Source organism: Astatotilapia calliptera, chromosome 20, assembly GCF_964374335.1.
Source record: "Astatotilapia calliptera chromosome 20, fAstCal68.1, whole genome shotgun sequence".
In the NCBI taxonomy this organism is placed as follows: Eukaryota; Metazoa; Chordata; class Actinopteri; order Cichliformes; family Cichlidae; genus Astatotilapia; species Astatotilapia calliptera.
This window is the reverse complement of record NC_137441.1, coordinates 31,101,735-31,119,219: the sequence shown is the minus strand read 5'-3', so window position 1 is coordinate 31,119,219 and position 17,485 is coordinate 31,101,735. Positions and strand designations below refer to the sequence as shown.

At 41.2% G+C, this 17,485-nt stretch overlaps 1 protein-coding gene across 8 annotated transcripts in view; it reads left to right on the top strand.

The window, feature by feature from the left end:
• prdm16 (PR domain containing 16) overlaps window positions 1–17,485 on the top strand; it is a 169,493-nt gene that overhangs the window by 34,180 nt on the left and 117,828 nt on the right. The gene's annotated exons all lie outside the window — the stretch shown is intronic.

The following is a 17,485-nucleotide window of genomic DNA, read 5'->3' as shown; positions in this document are numbered from 1 at the left end:
AGTTAAAGTTTTAGCTGAACTGAGGAAAGCTGTGAAGGTGTTTATTTTTTGTATTTCATTACATATTTACTTCTTTAAGGGAAAGTTTTGTCGAAATTGTTCAAAGCTAATGGGTGTCTTTGTGTGAGCGTATGCCTGTGTATGTAATGGGTGTGTTAATGTGGCAAAAATATGCATCTATGTGAACATGCTGCCCTCCTGAACCTGGTATGCCCCCTGACACACACACACACTCACTCACTCACACACACACAGTCAGAGGTGGGATGGCTGCAGGCGAGGAGGCAGGTCGGCAGCGATTAGAGGGGCTGTGTGTGTAATGGTTGCCATGTGCGGACCCATCTCATCCGCCATTACACACACATGCAGCGCCTACCGCCCGAATCCCTCCAAGATACCATACACTTTTAAAAACATTAGCCACTAATGCTTTAATGCCCTCGTGTCGACGTGGGGTTGACTGGAGCTAAAATGGCAGACACAAAGGAATGCTGGCTTATTGTAGCCTGTGAGGATGGGCGCTGGCTTACTTTTGATTCAGACGTGATGGAGCTGTAGCCTGTCTGAATGCTCCTTGAAATATTTCACTGATGTGTTAAACACCATGATGCACTTACCTTGTTTGTCTTTACTTGTTCTAATTCCCTTGCACTTGTTGTGTCATTTTTTACTATATTTACATTGCGCATACTGAAGTATTATTTTCGCCGGCATAGATCATTAATCACAAGCTTCCATGCAAAATGCTGACCGGTGTGGATATTTACATGAGAATGGTGTGGCCATGCTGCTGAGCGAGTAATGACTAACGAATGCTGGGCATGGCTAGTGGCCTTTCTCTAGAGCGTGCCAGGTGTTTGTTCCAGGTCAGGCTGCATGAAAAACAGCATCTGACCTTGAGATGGGTGGCTGAAACCAGAGTTACCTGCACCACTTCTAAACGCCAGGCACCTGAAATAGTCTGAAGCCACACCTCTCAGCTCCCTCTTGTTTGTTCACTTATTCTCCTCCCTGTACCTGTTGTTCTATGATATATTTATGTATATTTATAAAAATGGGAAAGTACCCTCGTCCTGTGTCTTTTCCCTCATCTCCTCCCACTTCCACCTTGTGCAAATACAGAACCTTTGGTCAGTGGACACTGAACAGCTTCCTTGTCTGTGAGCTCGGCGAATGTAAACACGACCAGAGAGGGCACAAAAACAAAAGTGTTATTGGGAGGGATTCATTGTGTCAACATCTTAGTTGGGGAGCTCCACAAGGAGAAAAGGGAGCACAGTTTAGCTTATTTACTGACAAAGGTAGAGGCCTGTACAAGAGTGTTATTTAATGCACAGTTCGACTTTACGTGGACCTGGTTAACTAATCAGTAAAATCAACATTTTTCTCACGAGAGGTTGCTGAGATCCTCCATTCAGTTTCATTACCCACACGTTGCTGTACGCATGTTTCACGTTCACAGGGGAGGCATGAAAAAATTCATTGTTCACCCAAGAGTTTAGGCGGGCAGGAAAATGATGTTGAAAACAAAGTCTTTATGCTAGCCCCTGTGAATATTGCCACTGAGAGGTTTGCGGCCAAGCCTTTCAGATATCGCAGCCTCTCGATGGTACATTTGCTAAATATTGTTGGTCTCTGTTTCACTGAAAGTAGAATTCCTTGGCATCTGAATGCTTTTCTTGAGCTTGCTCCAGGAAGGCAGGGCAGCGAGACAGACATCTACATAGAGAAAGGCCCCACCTGACCTACAACACACGCACATACTCACACACTAGAATGATTAGGTGTGGCAGAAACCCACTGGAAAAAAAGACATTATCAGCGCCACATTTTTCTACCCTGTGAAAAGTAATTGTTTCTCGGATCTTGATTAGTAATTTAGGGAAAAGAGTGCTAATGAGACTGCCGGTAACTTGGCACTTGAGTGCAATTAGCGAAATCAGATTGAGGTTATAGACACTGTAAGGTGCTCTCTCCCTCTCTCACTCTGTCAATAGAATAGACTTGTTTCTTCATGTATCCTGTAGCTGTGTTTATGTTTGAAACCAATTATCTGTTACACCTAAAGTTGAAAAAAATAGAGGTAGGAAAACTGTCTGTTTCTGTTATCTTGCTTGTAGATGTATTTTGATTTTAAGAATTAGTCTTCTGCATACTGTGCACAGAAGGGAATTTATAAATGGATATGTTTAAAATACTAAAAGATTTTTGGCAATCTAGTGTTAGAGAAATCAATTCCCCTTTAAGACATTGTAGTAAAATACATGGGGGAAAAAGTTGTGTTCCCAAATTTGCATTGTTCTCTTTCAAATGATTCCTTCAAACTGTAAAACTTTTTGTACGTTTACTAAATTAACTAATCAACTATCTGCCTTTTGCTACAATCTATCACCCTTCGCCTTTAAACATTGACCAAGCAGGGATCAACTTGATCGATATAGAAAGAGCTCTCGCTTTTTCCCTGCTTTGTTAGACTTTGTTTCTCTCTCAGTCAGTCTCCTTCACAGTTGACCTGTCCCCCGGGTAAGGAGATTTATTAATGCCGGTTCTTTTACCATTCAGTGGAATGCAGGAGGAGAATTTTATAGAGGTTCTTAATGAACTTGCTGCCCAGTGTTGGGCTCAGCACCAATTAGCACAGCTTTTAATTATGGCTCTAATCAGAGAAGCTGATGGAGAGAGTCCCTTCAACCCTTGAGTACAAGTGACCCTCTGTGACATGCAGATACATGCAGGCACATGTCCACAGTATGACTGATTAAATGGAGAAAGTAGGCTTTATTAGAGAGTATATGTATTTAATAGAAGAAATAGTAAATCCTTACACAGCCTCCCCTCTCATTTATCTTCAACTTGCCTTGTTTTATTGTTGACCCTAGATCTGTCTGACCCAGCTAACAGGGATATAAACAGAGCTGGCCCCAAAATAGCCTAAAATGCTTTTATTTAGAATCTCGAAGGCAGCAAGTCAAGGGTACATGTTGCCTCCATCCAAAAGCATGAAGCAACAGGAAGAGAATGTCTACTCGAGGAGTCTGCCAACTTCCCAAGCTGAAGGGAAAAATTGGTATTTTTATTATGAAGAAAGGACTCTGACTGTTTGACTTAGAGCTCATAGAAAAGTTCCTTTCTGTCACTTGGGAAAGAGAGAAGACATGCGACAGGCCGAAATCAGTTATTAATGTGTTTCTTTTCTTGAAAAAGAAGCACTGCTTTTGCCTCAGTGCCAAGCTTGCTTGATTCAGTGCTTCTTTGCAGTAATAGCAGTGGAGGTTAAGCTCTTCGGAGTGCACGTGCTATTCTGGAATTAGTTTGACTGCTTTTGGTAAAAACTGTCAACAGGACCTGGAAAGGATTCCAGCAATACTCAGGCTTTTCAGGAATATTAGAGGGCAATATGTAATTTTTGGCAAAAAAAAAAAAAAGACGCTCGTAGTAATCTGAGCTTCGTCCATATGAATCTGATTAAGCATGTATTGTAATATCTGTGCACACTGTCTGCTTAAGAGGTGAAGCGTGAAAAGTGCAAACACAACGCTCCATGGCAGGGGAGGTCAAACTAAATTTAGTTTATTAAAAAAACAAAAGAAAAAAACCCCACCAGGATCTAATGGACGCTTGTTTGTTAGAGGTATATAAAGAGACATTAGAGAAAAGGGTTCTGCCACCTACAATGAAGCAAACATTCATTACCATCATCACAAAAAAGGGGAAAGACCCAAGGGTGTGTAAGCGTCATCCAGTTTTGCTAATGTAGGTTGATGTGAAAATTATTTCTAAAATGAGTGTGAATGAGTAAGATGATTGCATTATTAATAAACCGCAGTCAAGTAGGATTTATTCATGGTTGAAACTCTTTAGGAAATATAAGATGTTTCATTAATGCAGCCATCTCACTCCGCACCAAAAAGACATTTAATAGTTTTTTGAATGTTTTTCACTTGAAAATGGGACAATTGATGTTTATTTATTAGATGGAAGACTGAAGGAATAAAGATTATGGAAGACTGGATGATTACTTTAAAAAAATAGATAAATATATACAACATAAATATCCATCTTTGTGTGTTGAAAGCTGTTCTTTCTAAGATCCTGGATCAAAAGCTAAAGTCACATGGCTCAGCTATTCTCAGCATTGTGGCTGAAATCAGCGACCTATGAAAACCAACTTATGCAAATACACCACCCACAAGATAGTTAAAAGTTATCTTTAGGATTTTCCCAACAGACGCACTGAAATTCAGTGAACACAAAAAAGACAAACCCAACAGAAGCAGCAACAGAATGTTTTCCAAGAGAGAAAAAACAGAAAAGTGGGCCATCACTTAGTTGTGTTAGAAAATGAGCTAAAATGTAAGTAACCCCGACCAGGACATAATTTAGCAATTTTCAGATATGCATTACAGTCCAAAACCTTCCTAAGCATTAGCTCAGAGAAGTGAATGCAAGAATGCACATCCTGTGAAGGCTGATTGGCCTGCACTGGGACTAAGACTAGCTCGCTAGTACAAAGTCTGTGTGATATCCAGTTGCGTCCACGTGAGAATACTGCTGCAAGTGTCTGGTGAATTCGCAGGGTGTCATGTGTGCTGTCTGTTGTACACCCTGTCCAAGCAGCAACATCTTGTGAACAAAACAGAGTGTTTTTCTTCTATTAGCAAGAGCATGTTTGAAGTGGACAATATCCTGCTGTGTGCTAAAAGTGACGATACACCATCTATGACCATTGTCCTGAATTCAGAATTGTCAGATATTCTTTATATCTTATCTGGAAACATTTCTGTTGACTCTGTTGTTTAACTCTGTTTTGTTCTGCACAGAGTTGTGTGTGTGTTGTTGGGTGAAAGTATTTACAATTTGTTTGTTCATTTAGTCACATGTGAGTACATATGAGCACATATGAGTATGTGCAGTGCATAGATACTTTCTTAATCAGCTTCTGTTTTGTTAATCAGAATATATTTTCTTATCTCACAGTGCACTAATCTTTCTCTGTGACGTCACGCCTCGATATCAAGCCTGAAATATGGGCATTGGTTATGTGCATGCATTGCTTGAGCATAATTTCTTGCTTGCAAAACCTGCAGTGTAAGCTAATTTGCAGTTGTTTCTGTATGCAAGTATTTATGAAATTCTTCCATAAAGCACCTGGTATTAAACATGGCAGTAGACCTTTCTTAGAGGTGTCAGGACACAGAGAAAAAGAGCATTTTACTGTGATTCCTTCTTCGTGCTTGTGATTTTATCTCTATTTCTTTCTATTGCCTTTTTCGTTTTGCATATTCACTGGGAATTGTTAGCAAAGCTCACCTACTGTTTCTAATCAGCTGCTTTTGTAGTTCCCCAGTAGCAGAATGTAGCTCACCCTGGCAACACTCGCATACACATACTTATCAAGAAAAAAAAGCACTTTGGGGAGCATTTATAAGAATACCTTTTTCATATCTTTGCCTTTGCACTCTGTCTCAACTTTGGCACAGATATAGGTAGATACATGCATGCAATCTTGTGCACATACAGCCAGTGTGATAGCGTAGCAGACAGATTGGCATTAAGAATGACAAATAGAGGAAGATAGATAGTAAGGTGGACAGAGAGAAAAAGGCCCAGACAATGACCCTCCTTGAAACTTGTTAGAAATTGCGGCATTCAGCATGGCACTGGCACGGCAAACTTTAGGAGAACAGCCCATCTGTCTCTCAAAAGCAGCCCCTCTCCCCTGTCTCTTTCCTCCTCTCTCTTTTTTTTCCGTGTTTCTTTGTCACTCTCCAACTTGGTTGTACTTCCTGTAACCCTGGTAGCCTTTATTCCTTTCATTCAAAGAATGAGTTTGTAGTTGCACTGCAGCTCCCAGCACATTGTGTTGCTTTAGTGCGTCTGCGGTCCCTTTTCTGCTTTGGGCATAGAGAGAATCGAAACTATCTTACTCGCTTTAACATTTAGTTAAAAGTGTCATTTAGAATGCATTGTACCATGTGTATGCACTATTATATTTGCATGCAGTAGTTGTGTGTCGTGAATGTTTGCCAAGATGTCATGCCAAGACAACTTTTTTGATAAAATATACATTTTTCCCTTTTTTTTCTATTCTGTTAACTATGAGATTTTCTCTATTGTTAGATGTTTCTTTCCACAGAAGGATAAAGTCCGAACATTAGGAGAAGTTTAACACTAAGGACAACTTACTACACAAAGTATAGAATAACACAGAGTAAATATGACAAATTATGTATTTCCATCCAACTGGAAGTGGAAGAGGATGGACAGATATATATATATATATATATATATATATATATATATTTTTTTTTTAATGTAGTGCGTATATACCCTTTCAATATACAAAGTATGTTTATAAAAGCAACATATGAGACAATATCACTTTTTATATGTTTGTGTCTAGAAGCCACTTTCTTTAGCTGTCTGTGTACAAATCGAGGCTGATTTCAAAGGGTTCTAATTCTTTCATCACCTGCTGTGTTTCATTATATCAGCTTGTAATTCTGAGCCCTGACGCTTAAACAATGCTAACACACACACGCACACACAGACACGGGCACACAAACACACATAACCTAATTAAAATGGTCTGGTTAAGCACCATGCGTCAGGGCATAGTAGGGGTAGGTGTTAGGCCTTTGGAGGAGGTGGGGTGTTGTAGGCTGGGAGCGCACAAATCTCAACTTAAACGTAAAGAGATTAGACAACTTTTGCAAGATATTAGCTGTTCAAAAATGAGAAAAATGTCCCTAAGCCTCTTGTACAAGCGCTGCATGTGGACAAGGCCCCTTTTGTTTCACAGGGAGAGGCATGAAGCAAAGTGTGATTAGCCTGTGTGTGTGTGTGTGTGTGTGTGTGTGTGTGTGTGTGTGTGTGTGTGTGTGTGTGTGTGTGTGTGTGTGTGTGTGTGTGAGTGTGAGAGAGAGTCACCAGGCCTGTGACGTATAGGATGAAAGGACAAGACAAGTGTGTGTGGTGGCTGCATCACCATCATGCCATGTATGACAATAAAATTATGGTTTCCCCACATTTCACTCAGGTTCTTTAAAACATGAAGTAACATTAAAAAAAATAGTGCTCTTAAGCTGTTTTTATGACCACACAACACTTCCCAGATTTAATGATAGTCAAGTGTTATCGTGGCATATAATGAAAATGGGAATTGTAGACATAACTCTATAGACACAAGGTTATTCGCCAGATACTTGACCTCATATGTGTAAGCCACTGTTTAGTATCAAATAAAAAGGCTTATGCTACTGCTAAAATAACGCAGTAGTAGCGCAACTCATGATAAGATGTTGCATGGTGCCTACGTGAGTGTGACCATCATGCACTGCTCTTACATATGAGGCCTTATAAGACATATTTTACGTGACATTCAGGTAAATAAATGGTGTTTATAACCATGGATAACAATTTGTCAGTATGAAATAAATAACTTGAATGATCAGAAGGTGGCACTCCGCATGGAAATGTTACCCTGCCATTTGATTTGATATTTGAACTTATTATTTGTTGTTATCAGATTTTTTTAAAGGAATATTGTTCCTTTACGTTCATCTATATGCATAAACACATAACGTCTGTGGTCATACTTGATGTGTGTTAAACACCCATTTACTGTATTTGTCTGAATCAGTATTTTGTGTTGTTTCTGTCAAGCTTTAGAGGCCAAAACAGATATGGAGGGATAGAAGGAAGGGCATTTAATGATGCCCTCTCTGCATGATAAGGAGAGCCACCAGAGTCCCTGGTGTGTGACATGGCCTGGCCCCTGTCATCACAGAGCTCCTGTTGTGGCTGAGAAATATCCTCCTCTACCCCTCCCTCACCCTCACCTACTTTCTCTCATTGCCAGAGAGGGGGTGTAGAGGTGGGGGGCAGTCAGACAGACGGAGTCCAGACAGTCCAGACAGAGGCCATGTGAGTATGTGTCATATGGAACAGATTTAGTGCTAATGACCCCCACCCACGCACCGACGCATCAGCTCCACCCCAGTGCTACACACACGCACATACTCTGTGCCCACCTTCTGCCACCTATTCCTCCAACCCCCAGCTTTCATTCCTCCATCCTGGCCAGTATCATCCCTTCACGAGCAAAGTGGGTTTGTTCCAGCACCAGTGTCCCATGGCTTCACCCATTCAAGCACAGTTGCGCCCTTCTCACCCACTGCCTTCCCCCTTTCCTTCTGGTCATCCCTTAATGGCGTCTTGGAGTGAAGACAAAATTAGGTCGCAAAAATTAGGACATTAACTTTGTTTGATTTTAATGTCAAGTCTCATTTTTGGAACTGGGAGCATTTAGAAATCAAGCGCTTCCCCAAAAGGGACTGGCATACACCTTCTAGCCTGCTAACCTTCTTCTAATATATTCTATTATATTCTACTGTTAGCTAAAAAAATGAGGGTAGGCCTTGGTTCTGAAGAATTGAAGTGAGCATTTTTTGGGATATGACTAGGGATTTGGACTTAACTTCAGTTCAACTTGAATGATTTAAAAGTTCCCTTAAGATCTTTAAAGTTTACTTAAAACATACTCTGACTAGTCTAGAAGCACTCCAGGCTTGAACTGGGGAAGACTCTAGGCTGTCTTTGAACCTGGAAACAGGTGTGTCTTTCTGCAGGTTGGGTGCAGAGGTGGTGGTGTAAGGAGCTGATACTTTGTCAGGTTAGGACGAATGAGAAAATGAGTGAAGTGTCATTGACAGAACCGGGGGCGGGGGGGATTAGAGAAAAGTGGGACTATCTAGGGCAGACAGTGTTGAAAAGATTTTTTAAAAAAATGTGAGAAAGTGTCGACAGAAGGTGGATTTCGAGTAAAAGTGCTGCTGTCCCTTTAGATCCAAGCAGCAATCATGCGTCCTGAAAAACATTCTTCACTGAAAGTCTCAGGAGCCCCATTTTCACCATTTTTTACAATGAATAAGATATATTGTTGTACGTAAATTACGATGTGGAGATTGTGTTATGGAGCTTCGACCACTTTGGGTCTTGACCTCAACATCGACCTTCACTCAGCCCATCGGGCCTCTGCACTTCCCCTATCTATGTCACATTGAGTCTGGCATTCTTTCACGTTAGCGCATCGCAGCGCTGCAGATAGGTCTGCCAGACACCTCCTCTTCTCTTCTAGTATCTCTGCAGCACTCACACACACGGTTAATTGGTAACCAGAGTTTATGAGTAGCTGGGAACTCATAGTTTGACGACGCAGTTCGAAGACGCGTGAGATAATATGTCGGCTTTCGGTGAGTTATGATTACACATGTGAATGTTTGAGATGTATGTCTGAGGTATGGTACTGCGTGAAATGTGGGTCTGCGTATACGTGTTGTAGTTTGAGGTTCTTTCGAGTTGTGACAGTGCTTCTAGAGAGGGGTGGTAACGGGCTACTTGGGATAATACTAAATATTTGTTTAGTGTTATCATGTGAAGTTCCTTTAAAGCACACGTTTAATTTCCTTCTGCTGAGAAATGCGAACATCTATAACCGCCGCATGTGCAACACATCCTTTTTTTCGTATCATTGAACAGTAACTTAGCGAAGGATTCTCTTTTAGACGGAAGTTATTTTACCCCTTTGCCTCTTCAATCAATATCAATAAAGTGTTCTGGTAATCTATTTTTACCCTCCTTCAACAACTCAGAGATCAATACTCATCTGTCATGGTTTCAACGCTGAATGTTATCACTTGTGCTGGAGATTAGCCTGCTGGAGCATCTTATCCTGACATTTTCTGTTAACCTGAGTTATGTAGGTTAGAATCAAAGATCCCTGTCTGTTGCTTATAGGTTATATTTGTCCAGTGATCACATATCAACTTCAAGTAACAGAGGACGATCCCTTAAATATTACCTAAAATGTGGCCCATTTTCTTTCTTTTTTTGTTTTTATTAAGTTAAGAACTTATGAATTTTCAAATTTTCTTTCGACATATCTGAATATTTCTTCCAAGGAATTCTCTGTCAAACTTTAAAAAGCAAGAAAAAAGCAAGAAAGAAAAAAGAAAGAAAAAAGCATTCTTGTTCGAAGGTGTTCCTCTTATTGTTTTACAATTTATTTTCAATGTGATTTACATAGCGCAAAATCACAACAACTGTTGCCTTAAGGTGCTTTTTATATTGTAAGGCAAAAGCCCAACAGTATTAGAAAGAAATCCTCAACATTCAAACGACCGGTAATGAGCAAGCAAGTGGGAAAGAAAAACTCACTTTTAACAGGAAGAAACCTCCAGCAGAACAAGGATCAGCCCATCGGCTATGACTGGTTGGGGGTGAGGTGAAAGACCAGGGAGCAGAGCGAGGTAGAACACACCGTGATCAGTTCCCTGTTTTGGTCAGCTTTTTTTCTTCTGAGCCTCATGTCTTTAAAGTTGTTAGTTACACAAGGGCTCTTTGCTTTGTTTAAGTATTTTTTGTATCCTTTGTTATAGCGTTTTCCTCTCACTGGTCAGTTAACCTGCCCGGTTAATGGGAGCCTATTACTCTGTCACAGTAGTGAAGACGGTCATCCATATCCCAGACTGACACAGCACCCAACCAGGGCCATCCTTCATCCCATTCTCATCCTTCAAGCCTGACCACTCTCTTCCATCTGTCTGTCAGACCGGGACTTGACCTCTCACCTTTGGAGGCCCGCCCATCTTGTTACCCCTAACCTTCTCTCAATTGTGCCACTGGCCAGCAATGGTTAATGTGTGTGTGTGCGTGTGTGTGTGCATCTGAGATAATTTTTTTCTCAAAACTGTTTCTGAAAGCCTCTAAAAAGGTTTTTGTGATATTAAATAGTTCATTTACACTTAGTTGGATGTAGTTGGAGTAGGATTGGGTCACATCATTTTAATATTGAGTATGAGTTTGTTTTTATTTTTAAAAAACAATAGAACATCAATATCATCCGGTAACAGCTTGAATGTGTTATTATTGGTATTTTTTTTTATCTGTAGAAGCACCACTTAACTGTAGTCAGTTTATTTTTCTATAGCTCACAAATGCATTCTTCTGACATGTAGATATCTTGAGAATGGCACTATTATGAGAATCAAATTCAAATCAAACTACTTCAAGCAGTGATTTTGGTTTAATGTTGAGTTTGATGTGGCCCATTTGGACCGGTTCAGCATCCAGCCCAATGTGATGAATGGTTCTAGCTAAGGTAGCATCAGTGCTCCCTTGCCCTTGTTTCTTCACACACACACACACACACACACACACACACGCACGCACGCACGCACGCACGCACGCACGCACGCACGCACGCACGCACGCACAGCCACTCATTGCCACCAGACCAGCCATGTAATTGATGACAGAGGTCTAACATTTGCAAACCAAATGTGGAAGAGGGAGAAAGAGCAAACTCTACTTCTAACACCTCTTTCTTTCTCTCCTTTTCTATCTCTCTGCCTCCCCACCTCCTCTCACTGTCTATACGCCCACTCTTTCATTAGGCATTTGTCACATTGATATGAAGGGCCAGGGCAGCATTGTGACATGCTCAGAAGGCAGTATAAATATTTGATTAGCTCTAATGGAAATCGTCACAGGGCGCTAATTGCACCACACATTATCTGAGGTGCAGTATCAGCAGCGGACATCCCCTTTGATCCTCCCTCTGTCTGCCCCTCTCCTCTTCCTTTTACCCATCGAAGCCTCTTTATTCCTTTGTTTATGCAGTTTATTTTGGGTCATATGTCATTAAGTGACCTCACCAACCCACCCCTCCTGCCTTCCTGCCTTTTATTGTCACTAGCCTGTCTCGCTGATATCTTTCTTTCAACGCACTGTGACGTCGCAGTCTGCCTCTGCTCTCCTCCTTAACGTATTTGTGTTGTTGTTTCCGTATTTCCTTCTGTGAAGTAGGTGAGGCAAAATAGCGGCAATGGCCGTATGCCCACGGAAATGTATGCACCCACGGGTAACCAGAGGACAGTAAACAGAAGGGAAACTACATAGACGCTTGCTTTCATCTCCAGCCAGTTCAGGACGTAAAACCAGCTATATGGACATGAAATATTACCATGGGAGGGTTATAAAATATAAACGGATATTAATGAAATAAAAATCAATAAATTGCTGGTGCTGGGTATATACTTTCTAAAGATATGATGATTGGATTCATATTTAATACTAATTTTACACAGAAAAAAAATCACAAGTCAGGCTTAATAGCCTGAGAGTAATTTTTTAAAACAAATTGAAAGTCCATATTTTAACCATGTTTTTGTGTAGCTATTCCAGTAAGAATCAACTCAGTTTTTGTTGCACCTGTCACCACTCAGCTCAGTAAATGTGCTCGTTCATTCTGGCTTCAAGCCTCCATTTACTTGTTTACTTCCAGTGTTGCTTTTAATGCGAGCAACTCTGTTTTGTTTTGTTTTTTGTTTTTTTTATGGCTGCTTCTAATGCACACGCATTACAATTTATTTTCTTAACACATCCTTCCTTAACCTTCGTTCTGTTTGTGTTTACTTGTTGTTATTTACGGTGCGTCTCCAGCAAAGATCTGTGACATTGTTTGCTGTCGCTCCCCTTTCTTTCTCTCTTTCTCTCACCCTCCCTCAGACGCTTCCATTTAGCCAAAGACAAAACAAGTTAATTAGATCGGAAGTGCGGGCCCATCAATGGGGAATCAGTATTCAGATCAAGACCTTGTCTGGACACAAACAGCAGGAAGCCAAACAAGACCCCAGTGCTGCTGAATGGGAGGACGGGAGAGGGAAAGAGACACGGAGAGAAACAGAGAGAGTGTGAGAGCCTGTAGTTGGTAGGGTGAATGGGGGCAAAATGCACTGTTTGGCTAATTCTGTTGTATCTCTGGGTTCCCTTTCATATTTGTGTGCCTGAACAACACCTTGTCCTTGTAACACAAAGTTAGTATTGTTTTGTATCATTTTGTATTTGTATTTTTTAACGCTGGTTCTAAATTTGTTTTTTTGTGAAGTTTGGTCTCCTTCTTACCTTGCTCTGTTATTAAGCATTGTGAACTTGACTTGTTTATAAAGTTGGCCACTTCCACCTTACAATTAAGCAAGATGCTAATGCATGCTGCTATTGTTAGGACACTCCGAATAGCATTGAAGGTCAGTAATGTAACTTTTAAACACAACGACAATGACCTGATTCATAGTTTGTAAGCTTTTAGCATTATCCCCCAAAAAACAAACATGGCGATTGCTGTACTCTAAATGTAAGTAGGTGTTCAGTGCAGGATATGTAGCGTGTTGCTATTACACTGCATATAAAGGAACGTATGCATTTTTGTGAAGACATTGTTAGCAAATATGGTAGCACATACAGCAGCAGATATAAAGATGGGGGAGAAGCAGGGAGACGAGCGAGGAGAAGAAAGTGGAAAGGGGAGGGGGTGGGAGGTATAGCTCCCATTATCTCGTGCGGAGGTCCACCTGAGCTAAAGACAGTCATTTGTTCCTGAATCGACCTGTCGACCCCTCCTAATTACCAGCCAATTATTTCCAAATGGACCCGCGTTCACCCCACACCCTGCGCACTTAAAGTGGAGAGGGACAAAATTGCCTGCCTCTGTCTTTTTCATTCTCTCCATGTCTGCCTAACCCTGCCTTTCTTTTACTCCTCTCTCTCTCTTTTTTATTCAGTCAGAAGTATTTTTGCACTTATTGTTGCACTCAGTTGCCTAGCCATATCTCTCACACACACACACACACACACACACACACACACACACACACACACACACACACACACACACACACACACACACACACACACACACACGTGGTGGTTGTATGTGTGTTAATTAAGAGTCGTAATTATGGAAGGAAGTGACACTCGACCTGTGTGTATGCATGTGCTGGCGTGTGATGCATGTGCATAGGTATTTGATTTCAAGAAACAGGAAACATTTTGATAAATCCATTTTTTTTGCCACATGCGTGCATGCCTAGAAACACAGCAAAGAAGTGAGATAGAGTACAGGGATGAGAAGCAGTCACCTAAGCACATCATATCTGCATTATGTATTTATATTCTCTCTTCTCTCCGGCACCGGTCAGTCTCAGCCAGCTGATGTGTATCGATGGGTCTGGCATTCAGGAGCCACCCAAAGGAGAAGAAGTCTGTGGCTATGTTCCCAGAATTCTTTGTGGTTGGCCTCCATTGTTCTCAAGCACTTGTATACAGTATTGTCAGACTGATTGTGAGCCTCCGCTTGCGCTCTCTCTCTCACTTCGAGGACAGCTAAAAAGCGAGTCGAGCAGAGGAGGGGGACGGAGGTGAAGTGGATGAGGAGGAAGGGAGCAGTAAGCATTGTGTCCCTCTCTCGCCATTCTCCTGCCTTCCCATCTGTTTCCCTCTCTTCCTTCCTGTTTCTGTGGGATAGTGAACAGATTAGTAATAACACCGCCACCGCTCCTAATAGGGGAAGTCATGGTCGGGAAATATGATGGATAAGTTTGAGATATCATCTGGCTGAGTGGTGCAATAGTTTTGAACTCTGACACCTAGCTGCTTGCTGAATTACTTTGATCACTTTGGTGCAGACTCAATGAGCATGTGTGAAAGTCAGAGTGTACTGTATGATTATAACACCATGCTGATGTGCGTGAGAATGCAGAGTTTGTTTGTTTTTTCACATTTTTACTAACTATATCAAAGTAGTCAGTTTATACGTTAATGCACACACGCCTGACTGCATCTCCATTTACAGTACACGGGATGAACATGTGACACGCATAATTTTCATTCTCTAGTCCTCTCTAGTCCATTACTTGATGTCATTAGCATCCTTTAAACAACTAAAATAAAACGTGACCTATTAGAGGCTTCGGAGAACCATTATTTACTGAAGGTATTGCTTTAGCTTTCATACTTACATGTCTTTGTATCCCTATATAACCTGTTATTTTCCTATGATATAAATCCTATTGAGTACTAGCTTAATAGCCCCACAGGGATCATTTGGCTTCATTTGATCTAAACTAATATGCATATTGAGGAAAGTTCACAGTTACATGGCTTAATGTGTCTGTGTGTGTTCTGCTCATAGTGGGCAGAGACGGAGCTGCGTACCGGCCTCCTGGCTGAGTTTGAAGCTAAGTGGATTAGCATATCTCCCATGTCAGTTCCATTCACTGTGACAGCCTGATGACATGGGACTGTGTGATGGCCGTGACCCACCTGACGTCCAGAGCTCAGGCCTCCCAGCAGGTGGTCTTAGTCTGGTAGTGAGGGAGAAAGCAGGAGTGAAAGATGAAGGAGTTCTCATTCGTTATTAGAGTAGAGATGGACGGCAAACATAACTTCCTGCAAAGCTCTGGGTAATTTCTTGGCTTTTCTATAAGTCTATTAAAGCCTGGTCTTATTTTATCTACATTATATGCCATTTAGTAAATGCAAATACAAATTGATAATAGAAGCATTATGTATAGTTTGCATTGGATAATGCCCTTCCTACAAATTTTAAGGTAGATGACAATGACAAATGACAATATATATATTTGCATGTTGCATGCTCTCTAAGGCTTATATGCAATTATGTGTTTTAGACAGTCTTGTAGGATGCACAGCACTACACCACAAGCAATGGCTGATAATATTAAAAGTTTAGTTTAATTAGTTTATTTTTACAGTGGGACAGCTATATTACATCAACTGCTCAACACACCTCACCATTTATAACCTTAGCTGGTTTGCAATGCCCGTCCCTATCTGGGCCTTTAAAATGCACACAAAAAAAATCAATAAGGTGTACAAACTATATAAGAGGTGCACACATGTATATGTACAATTTGAATTCAGAATTACATACAGTGTAGTTACACTGCATTATGACTTTGACTTTAAACAGGAACCCTTCAGCAGCTCCACACATTCAACTCCATAAGAGCTGATAAGCTTTAACCTTGAGTACATTTGCTTCGCCGTAGTATAAATAACCTACTTTAACTGTTCAATAACAGAACACTAAAGTTAAACATATTCAAGTGCACAGAGACTGAGTGCTGAATTCTGTTGCTCACATCAGCCTTTTGTTTTTTCTGCTGCACCGTCTTCTCTTCATCTTATGTCCCTTGTGTCTCTCACACCTCTTCTTTTCCATATCTTTACATTTCTTCCTTCCCCAAAGACCAAGAGTCTCCCTTGACCCTTGTAGTCATCCTGCTCTCACTCTCATACTTTTCGCCCACCACCTCCATTCCCTTCCTCCTCCTCCTCCCCCACCAGAGTCTCGCGCCGGCCTAGCCAGGCAATGCTAACACTTTTGTCAGGGTGATTAATAGCGTGCTCGATTGTCGTTAATTCACTGGCTAATGACTGGAGGGAGCGAGAAAAAGAGAGGAGCAGGAGCAAGGCTAAAGAGTAATAGACTGATGTATCGGTGTATGCTGCGTCCAGTCTGCCAAACCACACTGACTAACACAGACACACACTCAGCATGCACACACACCCAAGTGCATCCATGTCGGCTAAGAAATCTGTTGGCCATGAATTCCCTCGCTAGATTTTCATCTAACTATGATAATCAGGCAGGTCAGGACATATAGATATTACTGAGGTGGACGCAACGCGATATTGACCAAGATCCAGTAAGATTTTATTGAAATCAGTGTAAAAAAGTGTGATTATTATTTCACATTTTACACATTAAAGACAATATAAACCCATCCTAAAATAAAAAGTTAAACTGAATAAAGTGCCCTGCTTCGAAAAAATACATGCACACATACAGACGCACAAGTCAAACCTCTCTTTTCCCTGGTTAATTAGAATAGATGGGTTTGTTCTGAACACTGTCTGCCTTGGTACTCCCCTAGCTGCTGTCTGGCCTCCCGAATGGCCTGCTAAATGAAGCTGCACAAGAAGTGGGTGTAGGGACTCTCTCTCTCTCTCTCTCACACACACACACACTCACACACAGACACACACACACCTAGAGACTCACAAATAGAAACGGAAAAAGAGATCGACAAAGCACAGTGTGAAAGTCTGTTCCTGAAAAGTGGAATCTTTGAAAGCAACCATACGTTCTGTTATTCTGTTGCCTGAAGTGACGTTTTTTGATACATTAAATAAAAACTGAGATAAATTATTTGCCTCTAGATTTGATTGATTTCTCTTACTTCTGTGGATAGTGACTGTGACCTTCCACCGGTAGTGAGGATGTCTTCATAAATCAGACTCACCTTTAGATCTCAGTGAAGCTGTAAAATTAATTCAAGAATTGCTTTCCATGGTGGTGAAAATTTGACTGTGGCGTTTGACATTCAAACTTTGCTTCACCGCCTTGTTTGTGCGGATGTGCTCTGAGTGTTGACGATGACTCTGGTTTGGTCCCACTGTCCTCCAACTGGCTCCTTCGTTCAGTAGCCTCGGAGGATTGGAAATATAAAACATTTAGCAGTTACGCTGATTTATCTTAGCGCCGACTTTGGCGTCCTCTTTAGCAATGCAATGGTCTGATACATTAAAGTAATGAGAATAGTTTTCTTCTGCCTGAATT